The 10,624-nt window shown below is 32.7% G+C and overlaps 1 pseudogene; it reads right to left on the bottom strand.

Annotated features, from left to right (window-relative positions):
- Positions 1-7,554: 7,554 nt before the first annotated feature.
- LOC119613384 lies at positions 7,555-9,038 on the bottom strand (annotated as a pseudogene).
- Between the last annotated feature and the right edge of the window lie 1,586 nt (positions 9,039-10,624).

Below are 10,624 nucleotides of genomic sequence, written 5' to 3'. Positions count from 1 at the left end.
TAGAACAGAACTAGAACAGAACAGAACTAGAACAGAACTAGAACAGAACTAGAACAGAACTAGAAACAGAAACTAGAACAGAACTAGAACAGAACTAGAACAGAACTAGAACAGAACTAGAACAGAACTAGAACAGAACTAGAAACACAACTAGAACAGAACTAGAACAGAACTAGAACAGAACTAGAACAGAACTAAACAGAACTAGAACAGAACTAGAACAGAACTAGAACAGAACTAGAACAGAACTAGAACAGAACTAGAACAGAACTAGAACAGAACTAGAACAGAACTAGAACAGAACTAGAACAGAACTAGAACAGAACTAGAACAGAACTAGAACAGAACTAGAACAGAACTAGAACAGAACTAGAACTGAACTAGAACTGAACTAGAACTGAACTAGAACTGAACTAGAACTGAACTAGAACTGAACTAGAACAGAACTGAACTAGAACTGAACTAGAACTGAACTAGAACTGAACTAGAACTGAACTAGAACTGAACTAGAACTGAACTAGAACTGAACTAGAACTGAACTAGAACTGAACTAGAACTGAACTAGAACGAACTAGACTGAACTAGAACTGAACTAGAACTGAACTAGAACTGAACTAGAACTGAACTAGCACTGAACTAGAACTGAATTAGAAATAAACTAGAATTTGAAAGCCGGTAATGGGCGTTAAAGTTATTTTCTGAAGAGGATCTTTTATGGGGTTACGGTCAGTTATGAACCGATCCTCATAAAATTTATAAAAGAAATTTTGACTAGTACAAAACTTGTTTCTGTCGAATTTCTTGTATTTTTAAGCCAGTAATGCCTTAACGTTTTTTTTTTTAAGGGCACCTTATATGGGGGGAGGGTCAGTTATGGATCAATCCTTCTTTATGTCGAATTTCCTTGCTATACTGTTGAATTACTGTTAAAACTGTATTTTGGGGGTCACTTGTATGGGTGCTATACGAAGACGTGAACTAATATTGCCCATTTTCAATACCTATCAAACCTTACATATAGGAAATAATTTTGCAAAATTTCAACCTATTGTGTTTTCAACGAACTGACGAGCGGACATGTAGTCAAGCGAGCGGACATGTAGTCAAGAAGCACAATTCAAAAAACTTCATCTCTTTTAGAGCAACCATATACATACACACATATAAACAAGCCTTTACTAAGGTGTATTTATGAAGATACCTTCATCCGACAAAAGCCTAACTGCTGTCAAATTTCTTTATATTAGGTTTGACATTATTATGACACAACCCTAAACAAAGTTTAGTATAAAGAAAACATGCAAAAAATTATGAGCTAGCTGCTTGCACACACTTGTATGAATGTCCCTGACATTCCTTATTGTTGTTCTTGTACCATCATAACTAAGTAATACACACAGTTCTCTTTTTACTAAAACTACTGCATTTCTTTCTTTTTACTCTCTGAAATAATCACACCACAATAATTTTGGACATGCGCACTGTTTATTGCAATTATTCTAATAACTGCGTTAACTCTTTCTAGACAGTTAATGATAAATGTATTTAAGCCTGTTGCTAAGCTTTATGCGCATACAGTCTGTCTCTTTCTGTTTTTTTTTGGCATTACTCCACTAAACTCTTCTTTTCCGTTTAACGTTTGCTAATCAGTTCTTAGTGTGATGTCGTTCGTCTTCCGGTAGTGTCGTAATAAAAAAAAATTATTTGGTAATAGAAAAGTGGTTAAATTTTATAAAAACTGAATAGAAATGTAGTGCGCATAAAAGTTATTTGAGAAAATGTTAAATTATGTTAATATCTTGCGGTAATTAATAGAAAATAGTAGTTAACAAGAAATGTGCTGCCGGCAGCGCAGTCGTGAAGGAAAAAATGTGTATCCATAGTTTTGCAAATTATCTCTCTCTCTCTCTTGTTCGGTTTTTTTTTTTTATAAAAAAGTGTTTTGTTATTAGCAAAATAGTCAATAAGAAAGTATGTGTAAATGCATTACGCAGTTTGAGGTGTGAGTGTAGAAATAGAAGTAAATAAAAAGAGAGCAGGAATAAAACTAAATGTTATAGGAAGTAAAAGCTCCAACTATGGCCTGTTTTTTAATAATAAAATAAAGCAAAAGTGTTTAAGAGTATGAGTGTGTGAAAGTGTTTGTTGCTTTTTTTTGCAGTTTTTGCTAAAGATTTTTTTGCTTAAGTTTTAGAAAGCTCTTTCAATGGCAAAGTGTTTGAGGTCAAATAAAAAGTGCAAGTTATCGCTGTTAAAAAAGGAAATGTTCACAGAAAGGCGTAGAAAGGTAAATTTAAATTTTTACAGTTTTATTACAATTATTAAAATTAATAGAAGTTTCTTTTTGTCCTTTTTAAGATTAATTTAAGAGAAATTATTTTGAAGCAATTTTTATAAAAAAAGGTCGGGGTATCAAATTGAAGTGTGTTATTTTCAAAAAATGTTGCCATTGTTGACAACAACAATAAATATAGTTGCTTCCGTTGTGGTCAAGGGGTATTGTTGTAGATTTATTTTGGCCAAACGTTAACCAACACTGTGTTAGTAGCTGTAAGTGTTGTTAAGTGTTATAATAAAAAACAAGTAGGAAAGTATAGTCGGGCATTGCCGACCATATAATACCCTACACCATGAGTATATTTTAAAAATTTTTATTTTTCACAAAGAAACTTTTATGTTGAATTTTACGTTAATTCCAAAGTATTTAAGTAATTTATTGATAAAAAACAAATTTTCTAAATGAGGCTTTATATAGGAGTATAGGTCAAACATGGGCCGATCCTCATTAAATTTGGGAAAAGGATATATTTTTAAATAATAGTTAATTATGTTGAGTTTCATTGCGATACAAATGGTTACAAGTCAATTTTAGACGTTTAAGATATTTTTTGAAGGGGGGTTTGTATGGGGGCTAGGGTCAAATAAGGGCCGATCATTACGAAAATCTGCAGTGTCATTTATACTTATATAAAACTTATTTGTGCCAATTTTTATAGAGATAATAGTATATTTGACGTAATTATGGCATAAAAAGCCCAAATCGGGAGGTACGGTTGTATGGGGGCTAGGTGAAATAATGGACCGATTTCAATCATTTTCAATAGGCTTCGTCCTTGTGCCAAAAAACATGCTTGGTCCAAATTTCATCAAATTATCTTGAAAATTGCGGCCTGTAACTTGCGCACAAGGTTTACATGGACAGCCAGCCAGCCAGCCGGACAGACGGACGGACGGACGGACGGACATGTCTTAAGGACCAATATTTTTGTGTGTTACAAACATCAGCACAAACGTATAATACCCTCCCCACTATAGTGGTGTAGGGTATAATTAGTACAGTTTCATATCTATCTATATAAATATATAAAATTCTAACGTTACTGACTCACTGACTGACTGATTCATCAAAGTGCAGCCTAAACGGTTGAAGTTAAAACGCTGAAATTTGGACAGGAGATGGGTCTCATACCAAAAAGACGAGATTTTTGAAAATTCGAATGCTTAGGGGTAAAAAGGGTAAAAACGGGTAAATTCGGTAACCTCATATCTCCTAAACTAGAAAATATACAAAAACAGCTTAAATCTTATTGTTGTTTATTTAAAAAATAAGCGGATAGGTTTCTGGTACTTTTTTCAAATTCGGCCCCTTTAGGGAATAAACTGGTAAAAACTGTATTTTGGTACTTTTTTTGCATCCCATGTATCTTTTAAATCAATAAACATGCAAAAAATATTTTTGACTCCTTCATAACTTAACGAAAAATAAAAACACGTACTTTTAGTACTTTTTGGATATTCGGACGTTTAAGGGGTGAAAATTGTACCTATTTTTGGTACAAAGGCCTATTTTTTGGTACTTTTTTTCGTTTTTTAACTTTTGTGTTTTTTTATAATATGATCCTAGAAACATGATATTAAGCATATGTCTGGAGTTAATGAAAATCTATAAAAGGGAAGTTTTTGGTACTAATTTTTGTTCTTTAAAAGGTAATTTTTGAATTTTTTATAATATTGAACCTAAGAACATGAAATTAAGCATGTAGTACCCCAAGTAAGTGAGAACCTTTTGGTACTTTTTCGTTCTCCAAAATGTACATTTTGAATTTTCTATAATGTTGAACTTAGAAACGTGAAATTAAGCATGTAGAGCCCAGAAAAAAATCAAAATCTATAATATGGGGCTTTTTCGTTCTTCAAAAGGTACTTTTTGAATTATCTATAAAAGGGACTTTTTGGTACTTTTTCGTTCTTTAACAACTTTTTGTGTCTTCTATAATATTGAACTTAGAAACATGAAATTAAGTGTGTAGGGCTTGGATTAGGTGAGAACCTATAAAAAGGGATTTTTTGGTACTTTCTCGTTCTTCAAAAGGTACTTTTTGAATTTTCTATAATATTGAACCTGGAGAAATTGAATTAAGTATGTGGTGTCCGGAGTAAGTGATAACCTTTAAAAGGGGATTTTTAGGTACTTTATCGTTCTTCAAAAGGTACTTTTTGAATTTTCTGTAGTATTGAACCTATAAACATGAAATTAAGCATGTAGAGCCCGGATAAGGTGAGAGCAAATAAAAGGAGACTTTTCGCTACTTTTTCGTTTTACAAAAGGTACTTTTTGACTTTTCTATAATATTGAGCTTAGAAACATGAAATTAAGTATGTAGAGCCTGGATTAGGTGAGAACCTATAAAAAGGGATTTTTTGGTACTTTTTCGTTCTTCAATAGGTACTTTTTGAATTTTCTATAATATTGAACCTAGAGACATAAAATTAGGCATTTGGATCCCGGAGTAAATAAGAACCTATAAAAGTGAACCCTTTGGTACTTTTTCGTTCATCAACTTGTACTTTTTGATTTTCCAATTATATTAAACATAGAAACTCAAAACTACGCATTCAGGGACTTATGTGAATGAAAATCTTAAATGAAGTATTTTCTGGTACTTTTTCGTTCTTTAACTGGTACTTTTTGAATTTTCGATAATATGAAGATAGAAACATGAAATTAAATAAAAGATGTCTTTTGGTATGTTTTCGTTCTCCAACTGATATTTTTTGAGTTTCCTGTAATATTGAAACTATAATCAATCATTATTGACTGAAAATCTATGAAATATTGAACCTAGGAATCTGTATGAAAATCTATAAAAGGGGAGTTTTTGATATTGCAGATATATTGCACTGAATGAACTGAACTAGAACTGAACTAGAACTGAACTAGAACTGAACTAGAACTGAACTAGAACTGAACTAGAACTGAACTAGAACTGAACTAGAACTGAACTAGAACTGAACTAGAACTGAACTAGAACTGAACTAGAACTGAACTAGAACTGAACTAGAACTGAACTAGAACTGAACTAGAACTGAACTAGAACTGAACTAGAACTGAACTAGAACTGAACTAGAACTGAACTAGAACTGAACTAGAACTGAACTAGAATAACTGAACTGAACTAGAACTGAACTAGAACTGAACTAGAACTGAACTAGAACTGAACTAGAACTGAACTAGAACTGAACTAGAACTGAACTAGAACTGAACTAGAACTGAACTAGAACTGAACTAGAACTGAACTAGAACTGAACTAGAACTGAACTAGAACTGAACTAGAACTGAACTAGAACTGAACTAGAACTGAACTAAACTGAACTAGAACTGAACTAGAACTGAACTAGAACTGAACTAGAACTAGAACTGAACTAGAACTGAACTAGAACTGAACTAGAACTGAATTAGAACTGAACTAGAACTGAACTAGAACTGAACTAGAACTGAACTAGAACTGAACTAGAACTGAACTAGAACTGAACTAGAACTGAACTAGAACTGAACTAGAACTGAACTAGAACTGAACTAGAACTGAACTAGAACTGAACTGAACTAGAACTGAACTAGAACTGAACTAGAACTGAACTAGAACTGAACTAGAACTGAACTAGAACTGAACTAGAACTGAACTAGAACTGAACTAGAACTGAACTAGAACTGAACTAGAACTGAACTAGAACTGAACTAGAACTGAACTAGAACTGAACTAGAACTGAACTAGAACTGAAACTAGAACTGAACTAGAACTGAACTAGAACTGAACTAGAACTGAACTAGAACTGAACTAGAACCTGAACTGAAACTGAACTAGAATGACTAGAACTGACTAGAACTGACTAGAACTGACTCGAACTGAACTGAAACTGAACGAGAACTGAACTAGAACTAGAACCTGAACTAGAATGAACTAGAACTGAACTATTTTTTTTTTTTTTTTTGAACTTGAACTTAAACTGATATAAAACTGAACTACAATTGATTTCGAACTGAACAAACTATATCAGAACTTAAGGTAAACTGGACTGCATTACCGAAAACATTGCAATATCTTTGACACTAAAATTTGCACCAAAAATAATTTTGGATCATCAAATATGATCATTATTTTGTCTTTTTTAAATTTTCCTCAAATAATTGTTAATTCCCTTTTTGCGAATGATGAATATTTGCTCATAAATATAAGTATACGCCATGGTCATATGCAACTCAATACTTACTTACATACAAAGCAATGAATTTGAAATGAAGTTTTAAGTTTTTAATATTTTAATTTATAAGTTGTATGTTACATGATTATGATTTATTATTATTTTATTAAAATGTTTTATGTTTTATAAAATTAAAATCGATTCAATTAAAAAATAATATGTATGATAGATATGAACATATGTTTTGTTTTTTTTTATTATTAAAAGCTAAAGCAAAAACAATATTACTAAGAGTAGATGAAAGAGAAAGACGGGGATTAAGAGATAGTTTAATAGATAGAAAATAAAGAGGAAAAAGCTAAATATGAAGAAAATACAATGAACAATTAGTATAAATGAGAATAATGATGTTTTTTATGCAAAAAAATTTAATTATTTATTTTTAAAAAAGAAACTACACAATAATTATTTGTTTTATATATAGAGACAAAGACGTAAATGATGATAAGGGCTTTTTTGGTTTTTTTGTATGACAAAAATAAAATTGTAAATTTTTTATTTTAATTATCTATTAATGTTTATTAAAAAAAAGAAACAAAATGCTTCAATAATTTGAAACCCAAAAAATTAAGCAAAAAAGAAATTCTAAATTGTTTATATAAAAAAACCTAATAATAAAACTAAAAACGATAATTTGGTTGGTGTTTGAAAACGCTTTTCGTGGCGTTTTTTGAAATTATTTTTTAAAAAAAACTGTTTTTATTTTATGTTATGGTAGTGGTTGTTGTTCTTGTTGTTTTTCTTGAAATATTTATTAAATGTAACAAAACTGTGTGTGATTTTTTAGATGTTGTTGTAATTGATGTTTATTGTTTTTATTTTTTTAATTAATATTATTATAATTCTAAATTTAAAAATTTATTTGTTGTTCATTTTTTTTTTGTAGGTTTTGGTTCATTAAAATTAAATTAAAATACAATTGTTCTCATTATCAGGACTTCGGATGTTAGAAGGTAGTCGAACTATTATTGTTGTAATGGATGTTTTAGAAAAATATATCAGAAATAGTTCGGGTATAAAAACTTGATAAGAGTTTGTTTTTTTAAAGAAGTGATAAAGCGATTCATCTCTTGTTTAAAGGTAAAAATTAAATAAATTAGATTTATTCGGTGATCGTTCTTGTGGTTTCTGTGAATGTAGACTTGGGAGCCGGGAACGGTGGAGGTGGTGACTAAAGGTGCGGTGCTTGGCACGGATCATGTTCAAGTTGGTTTCAGCGCATTCGGCACGATCTTCAGCAGCTTCCAATTCACGTTGGAAACGGCGTACGCGGGTGACGGTGTGTTGAGACATGCCCTCCTGATTAATTATAAAGAACAAAACGTTAGTCCACATTTACCATTAGTTTTGGAGAGTTTTGGTTACTTACTTGTTCAGCCAATTGACGCTTGAAGAGATTGACCTTGGCAGTGGATTTGTCCAAAGCTTCTTGCAACAAAATAATGTTCTTTTGATCTTCTTCGCATTGTACCATGACTTCCTTGACGGTGCGTTCCTTCTTTCTCAAGATCTTGATGGTTTCGGCGTGTCTTCTCTTTCTTCTTCCAATTCAAGTTCCAAATCACGAACACGGGCTTCCAATTTGCTGATGATACGTTTGCTACCAGCAACGGCATTCAATTCAACTTCTTCCAAGCGAATGGACAAGTTCTAAAGCATAAAACAAAATCGATTAAAATTCTATAAATTATTTCACTTATATTTTTTGTAAATTACCTTGACTTCGACTTCCAAGGACTTCTTGATGGTTTCCAATTTGACAATGCGTTCTTGTTCTTCATGGACTTGTTCAATGGTGTGTTTAAGTTCAACCTAAGGAAACAAACCCCAAAATTTTATTAATTCTTAACTCTTTTCAATCATTCACCTTCCTCCCTTAAAACTACTTACTTGAACCTTTTGGTAACGTTCGTCACTGATGCGCAATTCCTTGGTGACTTCTTCATAATCGGCAGCAACAACAGACAATTCTTGTTCCAATTTCGATTTGATCGATACCAAGTTAATGTTGGTGGTGTGCAATTCATTGATGCGGGTCTGGGCTTCCTTCGAATTGCAATTCAACGGTACGCTTAGCACGTTGAGCGCTGTCCAATTGAGAGCGTACTTCTTCCAATTCACCGTTCAAACCGGCCAAACGACGTTGAGCAACACCGTATTGATCCAAGGTGGATTGCAATTGACGTTGAACGTCTTCGTAGTGGGCTTGCAATTCGGTCAATTGCAAGGATTGTTCTTGATAACCTTTTGCAAATCAATGTTGGTCTTGTTGGCAACATCCAAGGACATTTCCAATTCGGTGATTTGGATTTGCAACTTCTTCTTGATGCGTTTGGACTTCGGTCTTCAAGCGGGTTTCGGCCTTCAATAACGCGAGCGTTCAATTGTTCGATTTCGATGGAAGTTTGTTTGCTAGAGAAAGATAATGGGGAGATTAGTTGAAGTTTTATGGAAGAAGTTTGATTATACTTAAGTAGATAAAAAGAAATTGATTTAATTTTTTTTTTTTTGTAATTTTAATAAATTACCTGAGGTTTTCCAAAGATTTTAAACATTTTGAGTTCTTTCTTTAATACAATTTCTCTTTTTTGCAAATTTTTACTAAAACAGAACTAGAACTTAACTAGAACTGAGCTGGAACTAAACTAAAGGTGAACTAGAAGTGAACTGAAGTGAACTAGAACTGAACTAGAACTAAACTAGAACTGAACTAGAACTGAACTAGAACTGAACTAGAACTGAACTAGAACTGAACTAGAACTGAACTAGAACTGAACTAGAACTGAACTAGAACTGAACTAGAACTGAACTAGAACTGAACTAGAACTGAACTAGAACTGAACTAGAACTGAACTAGAACTGAACTAGAACTGAACTAGAACTGAACTAGAACTGAACTAGAACTGAACTAGAACTGAACTAGAACTGAACTAGAACTAGAACTGAACTAGAACTGAACTAGAACTGAACTAGAACTGAACTAGAACTGAACTAGAACTGAACTAGAACTGAACTAGAACTGAACTAGAACTGAACTAGAACTGAACTAGAACTGAACTAGAACTGAACTAGAACTGAACTAGAACTGAACTAGAACTGAACTAGAACTGAACTAGAACTGAACTAGAACTGAACTAGAACTGAACTAGAACTGAACTAGAACTGAACTAGAACTGAACTAGAACTGAACTAGAACTGAACTAGAACTGAACTAGAACTGAACTAGAACTGAACTAGAACTGAACTAGAACTGAACTAGAACTGAACTAGAACTGAACTAGAACTGAACTAGAACTGAACTAGAACTGAACTAGAACTGAACTAGAACTGAACTAGAACTGAACTAGAACTGAACTAGAACTGAACTAGAACTGAACTAGAACTGAACTAGAACTGAACTAGAACTGAACTAGAACTGAACTAGAACTGAACTAGAACTGAACTAGAACTGAACTAGAACTGAACTAGAACTGAACTAGAACTGAACTAGAACTGAACTAGAACTGAACTAGAACTGAACTAGAACTGAACTAGAACTGAACTAGAACTGAACTAGAACTGAACTGAACTAGAACTGAACTAGAACTGAACTAGAACTGAACTAGAACTGAACTAGAACTGAACTAGAACTGAACTAGAACTGAACTAGAACTGAACTAGAACTGAACTAGAACTGAACTAGAACTGAACTAGAACTGAACTAGAACTGAACTAGAACTGAACTAGAACTGAACTAGAACTGAACTAGAACTGAACTAGAACTGAACTAGAACTGAACTAGAACTGAACTAGAACTGAACTAGAACTGAACTAGAACTGAACTAGAACTGAACTAGAACTGAACTAGAACTGAACTAGAACTGAACTAGAACTGAACTAGAACTGAACTAGAACTGAACTAGAACTGAACTAGAACTGAACTAGAACTGAACTAGAACTGAACTAGAACTGAACTAGAACTGAACTAGAACTGAACTAGAACTGAACTAGAACTGAACTAGAACTGAACTAGAACTGAACTAGAACTGAACTAGAACTGAACTAGAACTGAACTAGAACTGAACTAGAACTGAACTAGAACTGA

Source organism: Lucilia sericata, unplaced genomic scaffold (genome assembly GCF_015586225.1).
Source record: "Lucilia sericata isolate MDLA Ls3-8-SP2 unplaced genomic scaffold, ASM1558622v1 Contig002096F_arrow, whole genome shotgun sequence".
Taxonomy (NCBI): Eukaryota; Metazoa; Arthropoda; class Insecta; order Diptera; family Calliphoridae; genus Lucilia; species Lucilia sericata.
Note: the sequence above shows the minus strand (reverse complement) of the source record. Positions and strands in the feature narration are given on the sequence as shown.